The 14990-nt window shown below is 47.1% G+C and overlaps 1 protein-coding gene across 5 annotated transcripts in view; it reads right to left on the bottom strand.

The window, feature by feature from the left end:
- Window positions 1-14990, bottom strand: part of JDP2 (Jun dimerization protein 2) — a 43121-nt gene that overhangs the window by 16598 nt on the left and 11533 nt on the right. The gene's annotated exons all lie outside the window — the stretch shown is intronic.

Genomic DNA, 14990 nt, shown 5'->3' with positions numbered 1-14990 from the left:
CTCACGCCCGGTCTGCAGGTGGCATGGCATTTCCGCAGTGACAAACAGCAGCCCAGATGTGATTTTGAATTCTGACTTTTCATAAGCGTTTTCAAAAATACAGCTTGCAGGACCCACAACGAGACAGAATGAGAAAGAGAAATGACATTCTCAACCCAAGGCACTGAAAATAAGAAACTCTCACATGGACAAAGAAAGGAAGTAATAAGTGAAAACAGAGAAAAAAGAAAAACCAAAAAACCCTAGCACTAACCAGAGTAGCACAGGTCCGAAGGGCTCCGTCTCATACTAAGAATTGTCGCCTGGGCAGAGAGAACCAGGCTAATCTGAGACTTGAGGCATCAGAGTTGACAGTGTGAGCTTTGGTTGGTGGGGCTGGGGGGTGGTCTTTAAGACCTGAGTTCCTCCACAAGCTCTGCTGTAGACCAGCTGTGTGCTCCTAGGCAAGTTACTTGGCCTCTCTGAGCCTCCATTCCTCACTGGTACAGGAAGGTACTGAGCCCTGCCACACATGGTAGTGATGGGGACTGGGTTCCAGCCCAGAGCCAGGAGCACAGGAAGAGTTCCATGATGCCAGCTTCCCTGCCTGCCTTCCCAGGCAAGGCGGAGGCGGTGCTATTGCAGCAGCGGCACACTGGCCTGCCTCGGGGCAGAATGCGGCACAGAAAGGAGACCTGCGGAGAGGGAGGAGCAGGGTGGGGGGTTCTGGGCGTGCTGAGCTGTCAGTGAGCAGACCTGGAGTAACAGCCCCGCAGCCTCCAAATCTAGCCTCGAGCCACGCACAGCCAGCCAGGCCCACCAGGGCCCCCCTGTATGGAGGAGCCACATTTCAACACCAGGGACCCATGAGCACCCTGGGAAGTAAACACCCAAATACCAAACATACCAGACATTCCCCCACATAAACAGGGCTGCACTGAGCCAGGGGCTGCGGTCCTTCCCCACTCCCCCACCCCCCATCAACAAAGTAGGGCAGTTCAGGGACAAGACCGTGGCCTGCCCAGCCAGCTAGGCCCACAGCCTCCTCCCACCCCAGGAGGGAGGAATGAGGAAACCCCAGGGGCTCTCAGCCAACTCCCTTGCTGACCCCCAGCAGCCTGCAGGGGCCAGGCCCTCCCAGCATCCCCCATGGGGCTGAGCTGTTGGAAACTCTCTGCCCTCCTGTCTCTCCCATCATCTCTTGCCAGGCCTTCTTACTCAGTGGCCAAGGTCTGGACCTCAGCTGTGAAATACTGAGCTGTTTCAGTGAACAGCGGGCAGGGCTTTAGGAGAAAATTCAAGACAAATGGTCAGTCTAAGGCTGGGGTTGCAAACTCACATCACCTCAGGGGTCAAGCAAGCAACTCACCATTAGTGAGGGAGGAGGGCTGGATGGGGCGGTGCCCACCCCTCCTGCCATGGGAGGGGACACTACCCCAGTGGGATGCAGGCTCAGTGCTGCTAATTCTTCCAAGTTTTCAAAAATATATAAATTTTTAAAGTAAAATCTCCCAATTTGGAATGTCAGCAACAAATTCCATTTTGAAAGGAACACCACATGAGCCAAACAAAACACATCTGCGGGCTGCACTGGCCCACGGCTGCGGGTTCATGACCTCCGGCAGGTGGCTGACCCTAGCGCACTTGTCCTCAGGAGCCTGGGCTCTGGTCACCACAGTGCCCTACTCTGTGACCTCGAGTCAATCAGGTCAGCTCTCAGGTCCTGGGGCTCATCTTTAATAAGCACAAGTAGCTCCCAGTTCTCACTAACCTTCAAACACACCTGCAAGGTGGGTCTCAGAGGCCTTATTTTACAAGTGAGAAAACTGAGGCTCAGCGAGGTGGAGTGTCTGCCCGAGGCTGCCGAGCTGGGAAAAGACAGGGATTGACTCCATTCCATCAGGCTACCTTCCACACGGTGGGCTGGACTAAAATCTCTGCAAAGTCCTTTCCAGCTCTGACTTCTCTGGGTTTTTATTCATCCAGCCTTCAAGGGTAGCGTAGGCCTGCTTGAGGGGAGAAGGGGTGGGATGTAGGAAGGGTGCCCCCTAACTTCTTATAAGAAGTTTCTTAGCTGGGCACAGTGGTGTATACCGGTAGTCCCAGCCACTCAGGAGGCTGAGGCTGGAGGATTGCTTGAGCCCAGGATGTTGAGACCGCAGTGAGCCATGATTGTGCCACTGCACTCCAGCCCGGGCAACAGAGCGAGACTCTGTCTCAAGAAAAAGAAAAGAGAAGTTTCTGCTTTTACAGACTCTTAGTGCCAGGGGCTCTTGGAAGCACCAAGGCTAACCCCTAGATTTTACAGATGAGGAAACTGAGTCCTAGACAAGGAAATGGCTTGCTCTTGAAGACAGGGATTGGATCTTCACAGACCAGCCCACAGGACACTGCTCAGTCCATCCTCCTGGGAGGCTCTGCCTGACTGTGCATCATCCCTCTTTCCTGAATTTTCCATGCCCTGGACCCACTCCCCGACACCTGCCCATCCTCTGACCTTGCCTTTCCAGTCTCCTGCTTCTTCCTATCCCTTCGGGGCTGTTTTCCAGGTCCCATCCTTGGCCTGCTACTCTCCTCACTCGATATGCATGGCCTGTGGGTCTCTGTTTTCATTTGCCCAATGGTTTCGGCCACCACCCATACACTAATGCCAACCAAATCTGGATTTGCAGACCCAAATATCCAAGTGCCTGCTGGACCAGAGGCTCAATGTGGATGTCCCTGAGGGCTCACTACCAGCCTCGCCATAACCCCATCCCTCTTGTTATCTCCAATTTTGATCACACCAGCCATCCAATTCTAGATTTTAAATCTTCCTCAGATTTGCTCCCCCCATCCGCCCCCACTGTCACTTTCCAGGCCCACTCTCTCTCCTGGACCACTGCCCCAGGCCCCCAGGAGGCCTCCAGATCCTGCACAACCATCCTCCACCCCAGCCATCAGAAGGAATCTTTCTAAAATGCAAATCTGACCCAGTTACTGTCCACCTTACCCTCAGGATGAGGCCCAAGCTCCTATGTCAAATGAGGTTGCTGACACTTGGCCCCACCTGCTGTGTTCTTACCACCTGTTGATCCCAGGGTTCCACTCTATGCTCCTGAAACACTGAGGTGCTACATACCGTACGCTTCCCTGGCCTGCATGCCTTTGCCCTGCTGTCCCCTTAGCTTACTTCTCATGTCTCCTGTACATGCAGCTGGAGCATCACCTCCCACAGGAAGCCCTCCCTGATTTTCATGCCCTGTAGGCTGAGGAGGTGTCCCTCTGCTCTGAGCGTATCCTGGCCCCTATTGTATTATATTCTATTCTCTGTTTCTGACTCCTCCATTAAACTGGGAGTTCCACAAGGGCAAAGTCTGCATCTTACTGACTTTTTGTGTGCTCAGCACCTTGCATGGTTAGGGAGGAAGGGAGGCCTGATCCACAGAGCTGGTGACCTGGGCAAGAACCCAGAACTCCTGACTCCAAGTCCAGGGCTCTTTCCACTTCACTTCAGCTGCCCCCAACACCAGGATGTAATCAAGCACATTCACCTGTGAACAAACCCACACACTGGACGCTGTGCTCACTCAAATCAGCTCAGCCAACCACCAGGTGAAGGCTCTGAACAAGAGCTGGCAGAGGCAATGGCTCCACCTGCCAACATGAGTCACTCGGCTCCCATGGCTGGGGGCGCGGGTGGATAAGCCATTGCTCTGTGTGCACAGCATCTACAGGAAACGGTGGGGAGCAGGGCTGCAAACTAAGCTCCAGCCTTAGATTCTGCAACTGAGAAGACCCAGAGACCCTGGATCCTGGCTGCAACCTCAGGTCAGGAACTCAAGGCCAGAGAAGGGAAATGAGTGCGCCCAGGTCCTGGGTCAGACAGTGACAGGACCAACTGGAAGGCTACTGCTTTCTGGGAAGAGGCAGGGGACACCCTCTGTATGAACTGAAAGCCTGACACCCTACAATCTTTGTGGGGCATCAGAGCCCACGGGTGGATCCTTCCAAACTGACTCCTCGGTCTCCTCACATCTCAGCAAGATGCAGCATGTCTCCGATCACGGCCCTCCCAACTCCCCTTGTCCATAGTAAAAACCTTCTTCTGCATTAACAGATCCCCAAAAACAATAGGCCGCCGAGGTGTGAGGCTGGTTTATATGAACAGAATAGGAAAAGGCCATTCTCTCAAAAACCAGTGGAGAACAGTCCCATTTCCACAGCTAAGAAAAGACAGCATTGTGTTTGGAACAAAGCCTGAGAAAGCCAGCTAGGCAGGGTGACACCCATTTACAGCCGGTTTTGCTAAGGAAAGAGCAAACACTGTTACTACAAAAGTGAGAACGAGTCCAGGAGATGCAGGAAAAATCACCTTGGCACAGACAGAAAACCTAACACTGAAGAGGAAAAGAGATGATGATTGCTAGGAAATCCTTTTGCTGGAGAAGAGCTATTTGGGGAAGGATGTCTTTTGCTGAAATATGTCTATTTCAGGCCCATTTCATATTTATGATTTAGTGGGGTCTCATTTCCCACTAGGCAATCAATCTGTTTTCTTGTCCAATTGACAGTCACTTCAAAAGATAAGAAAAGGAGAGAAATGGTGGCCCCCACAAGACCCTCACCACCCCCAAAAGACTGGTAAGAAGCAGAATGCATCTGGTAGGGAAAAATCTGTCTTCTTCTCAAAGAGTTAATAATACAGCTGAAACTGACTCTTTAACAACAACAAATGGTGTAATATGCCTTGATTACACTGGGTCAAAAATGGAGACAAGAGCTCCTGCAAAATGACTCTATCTACAATTAAATGAAAATGCAGTCGTTGCACAGAATATTTATGAACAAGGCTGTTCTGAAAGTCCCGAGCTGGCCAAAGTAGGAGAACATTTCAAGTGCCATCTTATTAAAGCCTTTGAAAGTCATTTGTCTTTCATCATGAAGGTGAAAAACAAGGTCCTTGGCTTAATTATTCTCTACCAAGGCAGTTCCATTTAATCTGTATGCAGGGTGTGTGGCTAAAACGTGCATTTCAGCCAATCTTTTCAAGCACAAGGCACAGATAACAGACAAATCTCCCAGCAAAGGCAAACTCTCCATCAAGAATACTGAACACCAGCTAATATAAACCCCACCGAGGTGAGAGGGCCACACAGTTCACAACCAGGAATATCTGGCCCGGAGGATGGAAGAGGGGTTTTACCAAGAGTGATTTATTTAAGGAGATGGATGCAATTTAGGTGCAGAGAGGAGGTATGGAAGGGCTTTGCCATACTGAGGCAGATGGAGTCGGACACAGAGCTCCCCATTGCCAGGGCTACGGAGTGGATGCTCAGTTATCAGACCAGAACTGCTGAGAACTCTGGGTCAGCGGCAGTAAATGAGGGCTCCTTTGGCATGAGAACAGCTTCTCTGATTCTCTCTTCTAAAACAATGAAGGAACCAGCCTATTGACAAGCTTGGCAGCTTAATTAATTGGGAAGTCCCTTAGGGCACAGACACGGCGATGTTGAGCATCTCAAGACATGGAAATAACTGGTTTGGAAACGCTAAGGTGTTTGCTGACTCAGAAGGCAACCCCTGCCTTACACAGATTCAGGGGACCATAAGCATTAATGAGTATCCAATGGCAGGTGGACCCATCTAGGAAGCTTGAGATAGGTGTTGAGAAAAATGTGGTTTTAGATCCTTTATTCTCAGAATCTTTGCCAGTCAGAGCTGGAAGGGGCGACCATGTAGACATGCTCTGCATGTGCAGAGAGCATCAGAATGCCCTGGGGGGCTTATTGCATCACGGATTTCTGGGCCCCACCCTTTAGAGAGTGTGCTTCAGTATGTTTAGGTGAAGACCCAAGAATCTGCACTTCTAACAAGCTCCCAGATGCTGACCCCACTTTAAGTAGCATCCATTGGTTTCAGCAACAGAAACATCTTGTTCAAATGATACCACAAAATACTCAACAGGTTAAGGCAGTATATATTTTACTTATGGGCTTACTTAAGGGCTTACAATTGCATCATATCCTTATTATAGTCATTCATTGAGAACAAAAAGATGTGTTTTGGCTGGTGCAAAACCTTTAACTCAGAGGTTATCTGGGATATTTGCAGGTTTCTGATAATCTTGTATCCAAATTATTCCTGTCTTTTGTTTTTCTTGCACATTCAGATTAGTAGTTAGTTACAGATGGTAGGTAGGTAATAGCTAGCTAGCTAGATAGATAGATAGATAGGCTGGGCGCAGTGGCTCACGCCTGTAATCTCAGCACTTTGGGAGGCCAAGGCGGGCGGATCACTTTGAGCTCAGGTGTTCGAGACCAGCCTGGGCAACATGGCAAAACCCCGTCTCTACTAAAAATACAAAAATTAGCGAGGCATGGTGGCGCACACCTGTAATCCCAGCTATTCAGGAGGCTGAGGCAGGAGAATCACTTGAACCCCAGGCTGGAGTGCAGTGAGCCGAGATCACACCACTGCACTCCAGCCTGGGTGACAGTGAGACTCTTATCTCAAAAAAAAAAAAAAAAGATAGATAGATAATAGATAATGCCTCATCAGCTTGCTTTCCACTCTCAAGATGCTCATCAGTTAATGCGAAGTAGCAGGAAGAGCTTTGTTCGGAAGTCTATGTAAAATAGATTAACCTGGCACCAGCTGTCACCTTGGCAGTGCTCTCCAAGGTGTTAGATCTGATAACTAATAGGTATGAGCATGTGTGTGGATCTTGTTTTTTTAAAATAATAGATAAAATTATGCTTTAAAAATAAGACCCTGGCAAGTGATTTAATCTTCTGAGACTCAGCTCCCTAACAACTCATGCTACCAATAACACTACCTCATAGGGTTGTTGGAACAGATCAGAGACGATGTCTACAAAAGAAGTTTGCAACTATAAAGTGCATTGCTTGTGTATGACTTCTGACCTGAACACAGATGTCCTCGTTCCTTCAAAGACCTGGGCTGGTTTCTTACCTGAATTACCAGGGTTTTCAGCTAATGGCTACAGGTTAGAACACCTGCCAGCCCCACTCAGACCAACTGAATCAGGATCAATATTTTTGAAAGACTTTCCGGGGAATTCTAATCAGTAGTCAGAGTTAGAAACTGCTGTTCTATACCATATATCCTCCCTAGTTCTATATTAAATCCTATCAGATTGTTCTCCTTGCTCCTGGATAGATACTAGCAATAAAAAGGAAAAAAGGCTTCTTCACTGCCACTGGTCTAAAAGGGGATTTTAATAACCCTAGCAACTAATTCTGGAACATTGCTACACACTGGGGGATTTGCATACATTATTCCTTTTCAGCCTCCCCACAACCCTGTAAGGCAGATATTCTTCTTCTCCATTTTTAAAAGAGCTTTATTGGGATCAAACTCACACATGCCATACAATTTGTCCATTAAAGTGTACAATTCGCCAACTTGTATTATATCCAGAGTTGTGCAACCATCACAAAAATCAATTTGAGAACATTTTCATCACCCCCAAAAGAAACCTCATATCCCTTGGGCATCACTCCCCACTCCTCCCATCTCCCCACCCCTAGGCAACTGGCTCTACTTCCTGTCTCTATGAATTTGCCTGTTCTGGACATTTCATCTAAATGGAACCACACAGTATGTGGTCTCTTGTGGCTGGCTTCTTTTACGCAGCATAACATTTTCAAGGTTCATCCATATTACAGCATGTATCAGTTCTTCATTCCTTTCTATGGCTAAATAATAATCCATTGTATAGATAGACCATGTTTTATTTATTCATGTACCAATTGATGGACATTTGAGCTGCTTCCACTTTGGAGCTATTGTGAATAATGCCACTATAAACGTTCAGGTACGTTTTTGTGTGGACATGTTTTCCTTCCTGTTGGGTATATATGTAGGAGTGAAATTGCTGGATCGCATGGGAACTCTGTTTAGCCCTTTGAGGAACCACCAGACTGTTTTCCAAAGTGGCTGCATCATTTTACATTCCCACAATCAGTTCATGACGACAGCTTCTCCACATTCTCACCAATATCTGTTATTATCTTTTTCCATTATAGTCATCCCAGTGGGTGCAAAATAGTATCTCATCATGGTTTTGACTTGTATTTCCTTGATGGCTATGATGTTGAGTATTTTTTCATGTGCTTATTCACCATTTATATATTTTCTTTGGAGAAATGAATATTGAGATCCTTTGCCCATTTTTCTACTGGGTTATTTGTCTTATTATTGACATGTAATCATTATTTATATATTCCAGATGCAAGTCCCTCATTAGATCTACGATTTGCAAAAATTTTCTCTCATTCTGTGGATTGTCTTTTTACTTTGTCTCCTTTGAAGTACCAAAGTTTTTAATTTTGATGATGTCCAATTTATTTTTTATTTTGTTGCTTTTATTTTTGGCGTAAAATCTAAGAAACCACTACCTAATCCAAGGTCACAAAGATTTATGGCTGTTGTCTTCTAAGAGTTTTCTAGTTTTCACTCTTAAATTTAGTTCTTTGATCCATTTTGAGATAATTTATGGATATGGTACTAGGTACTAGGTAGGGGTCTGTTCCCCCTAATTTTACAAGGTATGAAATTGAATTTCAAACATCTAGTGAACTCTCCAGAGCCAAACCATTCCAGTGCAGCAGTCCTGCTTTGCTACATTGCCTCCAAAAAGGCAAGGGTTTTTATTTGCGGGGGTTGGGGAGTTGGTAGGGCGTAGGGAGGACTACAGAGGCAAACCACAGAGAAGTTTGTCAGAGCATACACATGCACTATGCTCAGTGAAAGGGGACCCTGCAGTCACAGAGCAGAGCACAGTCAATGAGCCCCAGCATATGGCAGGTTGTACACAACCTCGAGGGGTGGCTAAACCCAGAGGAGGCCCAGGCCCTCACTCCCAGCACTTTCACATCCTGCCTGAATCCATCCGTAAGTTCCTCTAGATCTCCATGCTCCAACCTCAGGCCAGGTTGCCTTGTGCCTTTTGGGCACAGTAGAAGGAAGAAAGATTTAAATGGCTTCACAGTTGTTCAGTCAGATGAGCCTCCCCCAGGAGAGGACTCAGTTTCCCAACTCTGAGTCCATGTTGCCAGTGGACCTGGAAACATCAAAGTAAGATGGCAGGATTGACAGAAGGGTTGACAGCCCATCTTAAGGCTGCTAAAAAAGCTGATGGTTGATGGGAATCCATCGATGACATTAACACCACAGGAAACAAGATAAGGGGTCACAGAAGGCAGCTTAGGGGAAAACAGAGGCTTGAAGAGCCTTCTCATTTATAGTTTGTGATGATAACTAAAACTCCAGCTGCATCTAAACTGCATAAACAACCAGAAACTGGAAAGTCTGCTTGCTTCCCTGAAACCCAGGTCATAGGCTAACACTTTAGAAAGCCCAGTGCTGTCAGAATAGGTAGTTCACTACACATGGAATCAGTCTCTAACAAAGGTAATTTATGGACATACTGCACTACAGTCAAGGTCATCTTTCACACAGCATCTCATTTAATCTTCATGGTGAAGCTCTATCATGAGGACGTGGATCCAGTCGCCATGTGGAGTATGTGCAGGAAGCTGCACTACTTTGGAAAGGGCAGTTTGGATTTCCTCCTGTTACAGATGAGGAAACGAGCTAACTTTTCCAAGGTTATGCTAGGAATGAGTGAGAGAGCCAGACTTTGAACCAAGAACTTGCACCCAAGCCCAGAGCTCTTCCCAGGCCCCAGAAGCAGCCCCTCTGGTTAGGAAGCCTGGATGTGCCCTGCTCCCACAACACCTCAGACCACCCACCATTTCCAAGGGCAAAATACCCTCAGGTCAATACAAGCCCATGAAACAGGTTTTTGATTCAATTATAAAAACTACCTTGCATGGTCAACACATTTGAAAAGTGAGTCACAAGCCTACCTTACATCTGTGTCTTAGTAAGTGCCAGGCATCATATGAAACCTTTAGCAGCATTAGTTCATTTCATTATCATAGCAACAGCAGGGCTTGGTGACTCACACCTGTAATCCCAGCACTTTGGGAGGCTGAGATGGAAGGATCGCTCGAGCCCAGGAGTCCACAAACAGCCTGGGCAACATGGCGAAACCCCCATCTCTACAAAAAATACAAAAATTAGCCAGGCCTGGTGACATGTGCCTGCAGTCCCAGCTACTCAGGGGGCTGAGGTGGGAGGATTGCTTGAGCTCAGGAGGTCAAGGCTGCAGTGAGTCAAGATCGTGCCACTGCACTCCAGCCTGGGCAACAGAGTGAGAACCTGTCTCAAAAAAAAAAAAAAAAAATCATAACAACACTAAGAGGTAGGTATTATTATCATCCTCACTTTAAGATATTAATAGAAAACCTAAGAAGCCGTAAGGCTTCCTGAGCTTTTCAGAGGTGTCTGATTTCTGCTAAGGACGTAGAGATCCAGCCACATCCTCACCACCACCTCTCTAAGGGACCCTGTGCTAGGATAACACTGGGTGTGACCAACTTCTGATTTTAAATAAAAGCCTCAGAACCCTTGTGAATGCTCTGGATATGGTATCAAATAAGACTAAACACCACAGAGGCCAATGTTAAACACACTCATAGCTGCCTTTAACTATCACTCATTCTCCCTCAACTTTAAATTTTTTTTTAAGCTAACAGCTTTTGAAAATGTGCTAACAAAGTAACGGAACTAAAGTGGAAATTACAGATTTCAAAGATGAGTTGGGAGATTCTGTTCCAAGAGAGGACAGATTGGACCTCTCTGCCAAACAAGTATGAGACAAAAAAAGCATCTGAGTCAGGGGGAAGAAGGCCAATGCTATTCCAAAAGCCACAATTAAAAACCAATTATGCAAAGCTTGCTAAAAAATGTCAGTGGGCTGCCTTTACGTTTCAAATCACTAAAAACACAAGCGCGCTTAGGCCAACATTTACCCAGCACATCAGCTGGTTTGGGGCAACTTTTTCTGCTCAGGCTAAACATGGATGCACGTCTTGGTCTCTGTTATGAACAAAGTCTGGGAAGACCACCTGGGGCTGAGTGAACACGGCTTCCAAGGCCGCTCTATGGTCCATGGATTCCTATTCACACTTCATCCAGGGGCCCTGGAGAAGACAGGAAGTCACCAATGTGAAATTCACAGACAGTTAAGTCTCCTCTCCATCTCTGAAAATGATGAGGACACGGATCCAGTCCCTGTGTGGAATACACACAGGAAGCTGCCCTGTGTTGGAAAGGGCAGTTGCTGATGATACATACACACCGATTCCTCAGGGTGACACCCTCAGAAAGCTCCCTAATAAGGATCAGAAGAGCCTGAGGACAGGAAGAAACCACTTAGAGTCACATTCCCAAAAGTAGCTGAGTCATCTCTGAGCCTACTAGCTATACAACTTCCCAGGCCTCTACCCTCGGAGATTCTGATTCCATGGGCCTGGGGTGGGGTCTGGAAATTTATATTTTTTAAGAAATTTCCCAAAGTGTTTTGATGACCAGTCACATTTTGGAATGATTGGTTTGATTTTTGTTGTATTTTCTTTTTTTCTGCCTGAAGTCAATGAAATTCAGAAATAGCAAAATCTAATGAACAATGGCTGAAGATAAGAACTGGGAAGTAGAGCGATCAAGGAATAGAAAGTTTAAGTGACTTGCCAAGTTGACACAGCTCATAATGTTCAAACCAACAAGCAAGGTCCGTGGGACATAAATATGGGACACAGACTCAAAATCAGGTTGGCAACACAGACCGTGTGAAGTGGGCTGGGGGTAAGACATCAGTGAGTAGTGGGGACTGCGGTGAACTCAAGGCTGTACACAAATACAGCAGGCATCTGCTCCTCAGCTCCAACCTCTTGTTGCGTCTAAGGGTGTGGCTTTAAGTGGCTAGATATTCTGGTTTTTTAAAAGAAGCCAGAAAGTCCACATTTCCTGGCTTTTAAATATGGCAATTCATTCAATTTTTTAAAAAAGAAAACCACACTGTGATTTTGTTAAAAAAGAAAGAAAAAGCAAACCACCCTGTGAACAAGATTCATCTGCAGGCCGACGCCTGCCCCTGGAATGCCAGTGTGCAGTCTCTTTCCTGAAAGGTCATCCAGTTTAGCCTCCCTTGAACTCTTGAGTTCCCTCTAGAGCACGGAGAGGTGGCCAGAGGGTGAGGGGTCCTGTCTAGCAGGTTGATTAGAAAGTGTCTGGTGTGTGTATGTGTGTGTGCAAGGGTGGGGCTTCGGGCCTCCCTCCCCTCCCAACTGAAAATGCATTCCAGACCCAGAGGCAGGGTGTGACCACCACAGCCACAGCTCCCTGGGAGATGACCTGGGAAGGGCCAAGATCTTCAGGCCAATAGGGACTGGTTGGTGGAGGAGTCCAGCTGTGAGGGGCTACAGAGGAAAAGTCAAGGAAGGAAAGCTCTGGAGAAAGCCAGAGAGCAAAGCTGTCCTGAAAGGGAATACTAGAAAAGAAAGGAGAAAGAAGCAACAGCTTTAAAAATTCCACAACCCAGGAAATGATGTTCCCAGAGTCCCTGGCCAATCATCAAAATGAGCAGTCTTGCCACTGCCATGTCCTTGGTCTGCTTAATTTTTCTTCATTGTGCTGACCACGAACTCACCTTATATATTGTGTATTAATTTGCTTACTTTTGGATGCCCTCACTGCAATATATAGCGCCGAGAGATGCAAGGCTTTGACTCTTTTATCTGCAGTTCGGTTCCCAGCGCCTGGTGCAGTGCTCAGCACATAGTAGATGCTTAACAAATATGGCTTGAACAAACGGACTGCAGGCAAGCAGTTGGCACCAAAACAGTTTAACGTCATGTGTTGACCATGTAATAATAACGACATCAGCACAAAGCACTTTATAATTCACAAAACCTGTCATTGAACTTAATTCCTCCCATTTTCTTTTACTGAATTGCTCCGTTCGTTTGGATACAGCCCAGGAGACTGCTGGCCTCTGCAAGGCGAACAGCCCAAGAACCACCTCTGACAGAGCTGCCTGCACGGCGGCTCAGCTGGCTCTCTCTCTCTCTCCCATTCTCTCTCTCTCTCTCTCTCTCTCTCTCTCTAGGGACTAGGAGACAATGAGGCTGCAGAACTGAAGGGCTCAGCACTCACCGGGCAATGTCATAAAAATGATCGAATATTCCGGGGCCAGGTTCATCCAACCTCCCCAGCTCAACAGAGCTCTGGTTAGAAGTCTGGGAGGGGTATTAGAGGCATGGGAGGCCACACAGCATGTGGGCTCAAGACAGACTGCCTGAGCTCATTTCCCAGCTACTGACCTTGGACCTGCCTCAGCCTTGTTGACCTCATCTGTAATGTGGATATAACAACAACAATAACAACACTAATTACTTCAGAGGGTACTTGTGCAGCGTAAATGAGGTACTTTACAAAGAGACCTAGTACCATGACTAGGACTTAGCTCAGCACAAGTGACACCCGGCTGTAATGGCGGCACACCGGGCCCCAGTGCTATCACTTCCCAGCAGTGTGACCCTGAGTGACTGAACTCCCTCCCTAGACCTCAAACTCTTCTCTAATATGGGGGTAACCTGGACTCCAGGACTGAATAAGGAATGAATGAAGTCATGCATGTTAAGTACTTTGTGCAGGTCCTGGGACATATTAAATGCTTAATGAGCTAGTATCTGATTATTATTCAAGAAATTTTTACTAGTCTAAAATGCCAATATGAAAATCCACTCAAGGCAGTTTGCCATATGCAAATAAATCTTTAGACCATAGATTCTTCAGTTGCAAGTTTCTTTCCCCACCCCCCTTTAGGTTTTAGTTACTCTAAGAATTAGCTCTCCCAGCCCCTGGGGATCTGACCTAGGAGGCATTTGGAGGTGGGTTCACAGTGCAGGGCTGGCATCCCTCTACATCGGTACAATCTCGCTGCTCCATCTGCCTCTTCGCCCCCACAACACTGCAGTCTGACAGCGAGGGAGAGGACATGCAAATATGCCCTAAAAACGGCTTGTTATTTTCACGGCCTGGATGGTGCACGTCTGTGGGTGCCTGTGAGGACAGCATGTCACTGTTGGGTACAGGGCAGATGCCACCAATTTGGGGGTGGTGTAAAATGTAAAAATACCCAACCCAAATAAAAGTGGCTTCTCCAAAAAAAAAAAAAAAAAAAAAAAGGGAAGAGTTCCTCCAGTGCCTTTTGCAGAGGAGAGAGGTGGTAACTCAGCCCCCCAGGCGAATCTCAGCTTGGCCACCTCTGCCTAAGACACCTGGCTCCTCATCAACCCCATGCACAGCCTTAGTGCCCATGAAACTGCTCAGCTATTGGCTCCAAATGGCAATTTTACTGTGGAATGACCCAGAAACAGATGCTCTCAAGTTACAGACCTGGGAAGGTGAGGAGCAGAGGGCCAAAAGACAAGGACCCTGCATCATGAAGACAGAACACTAAATAAGCTGGGAAGTGCTCCAACAACACATTGGCTTTCAAGATCAATTCAGAAGAATATAATCACAGTCAACTCACATCTTGTAATCCACAGTCTTTAGTTGGCACCTATGATGGACCTCATCCACGTGTCTTGAGCACAAACGGCTAACAGGGTCCAGGCAGTAGAGGTAAATGAAGACAGATGGTAGTAGCAAAAGCAAAACCAACAATATAAGCAGGATCAAGAATAACAGGGAGGTGCAGGGGCCTGTGGCCTACTGGAAAGAGGAAACAGTAAAGTACCTCCGTCCACCCCCACTGAACCATTGCCATGCCAGAACAGGGCAGTGTATGACGAGATCTTCCAATTTTTTAATCAAAATTTTCAAGTGAAATGTGGGTTCGCGTTTCTTTTAAAACACTGAGCTGGCCAAACAAAATACATCTGAGAGCCAGGTCCAGCCTGCAAATGGCCAGTTTGCCACCACAGCCAAGCCCCCAACAGTCCTCTGCAGTTTTTAGATACCTGTCAGGAGAAGGGGAGCTGAGAAATAGTTGCCTAATATCCCCAGCTCTCCCCTGCGGTTACCCAGACACCCTTCTCCATGCAGAAAGCCCTCTCTCTCTAGCACTTCCAGCACTTCAGCCCCCCGAGCTC

Source organism: Macaca mulatta, chromosome 7 (genome assembly GCF_049350105.2).
Source record: "Macaca mulatta isolate MMU2019108-1 chromosome 7, T2T-MMU8v2.0, whole genome shotgun sequence".
NCBI classification, from domain to species: Eukaryota; Metazoa; Chordata; class Mammalia; order Primates; family Cercopithecidae; genus Macaca; species Macaca mulatta.
This window is presented reverse-complemented; position numbering and strand designations above follow the sequence as displayed.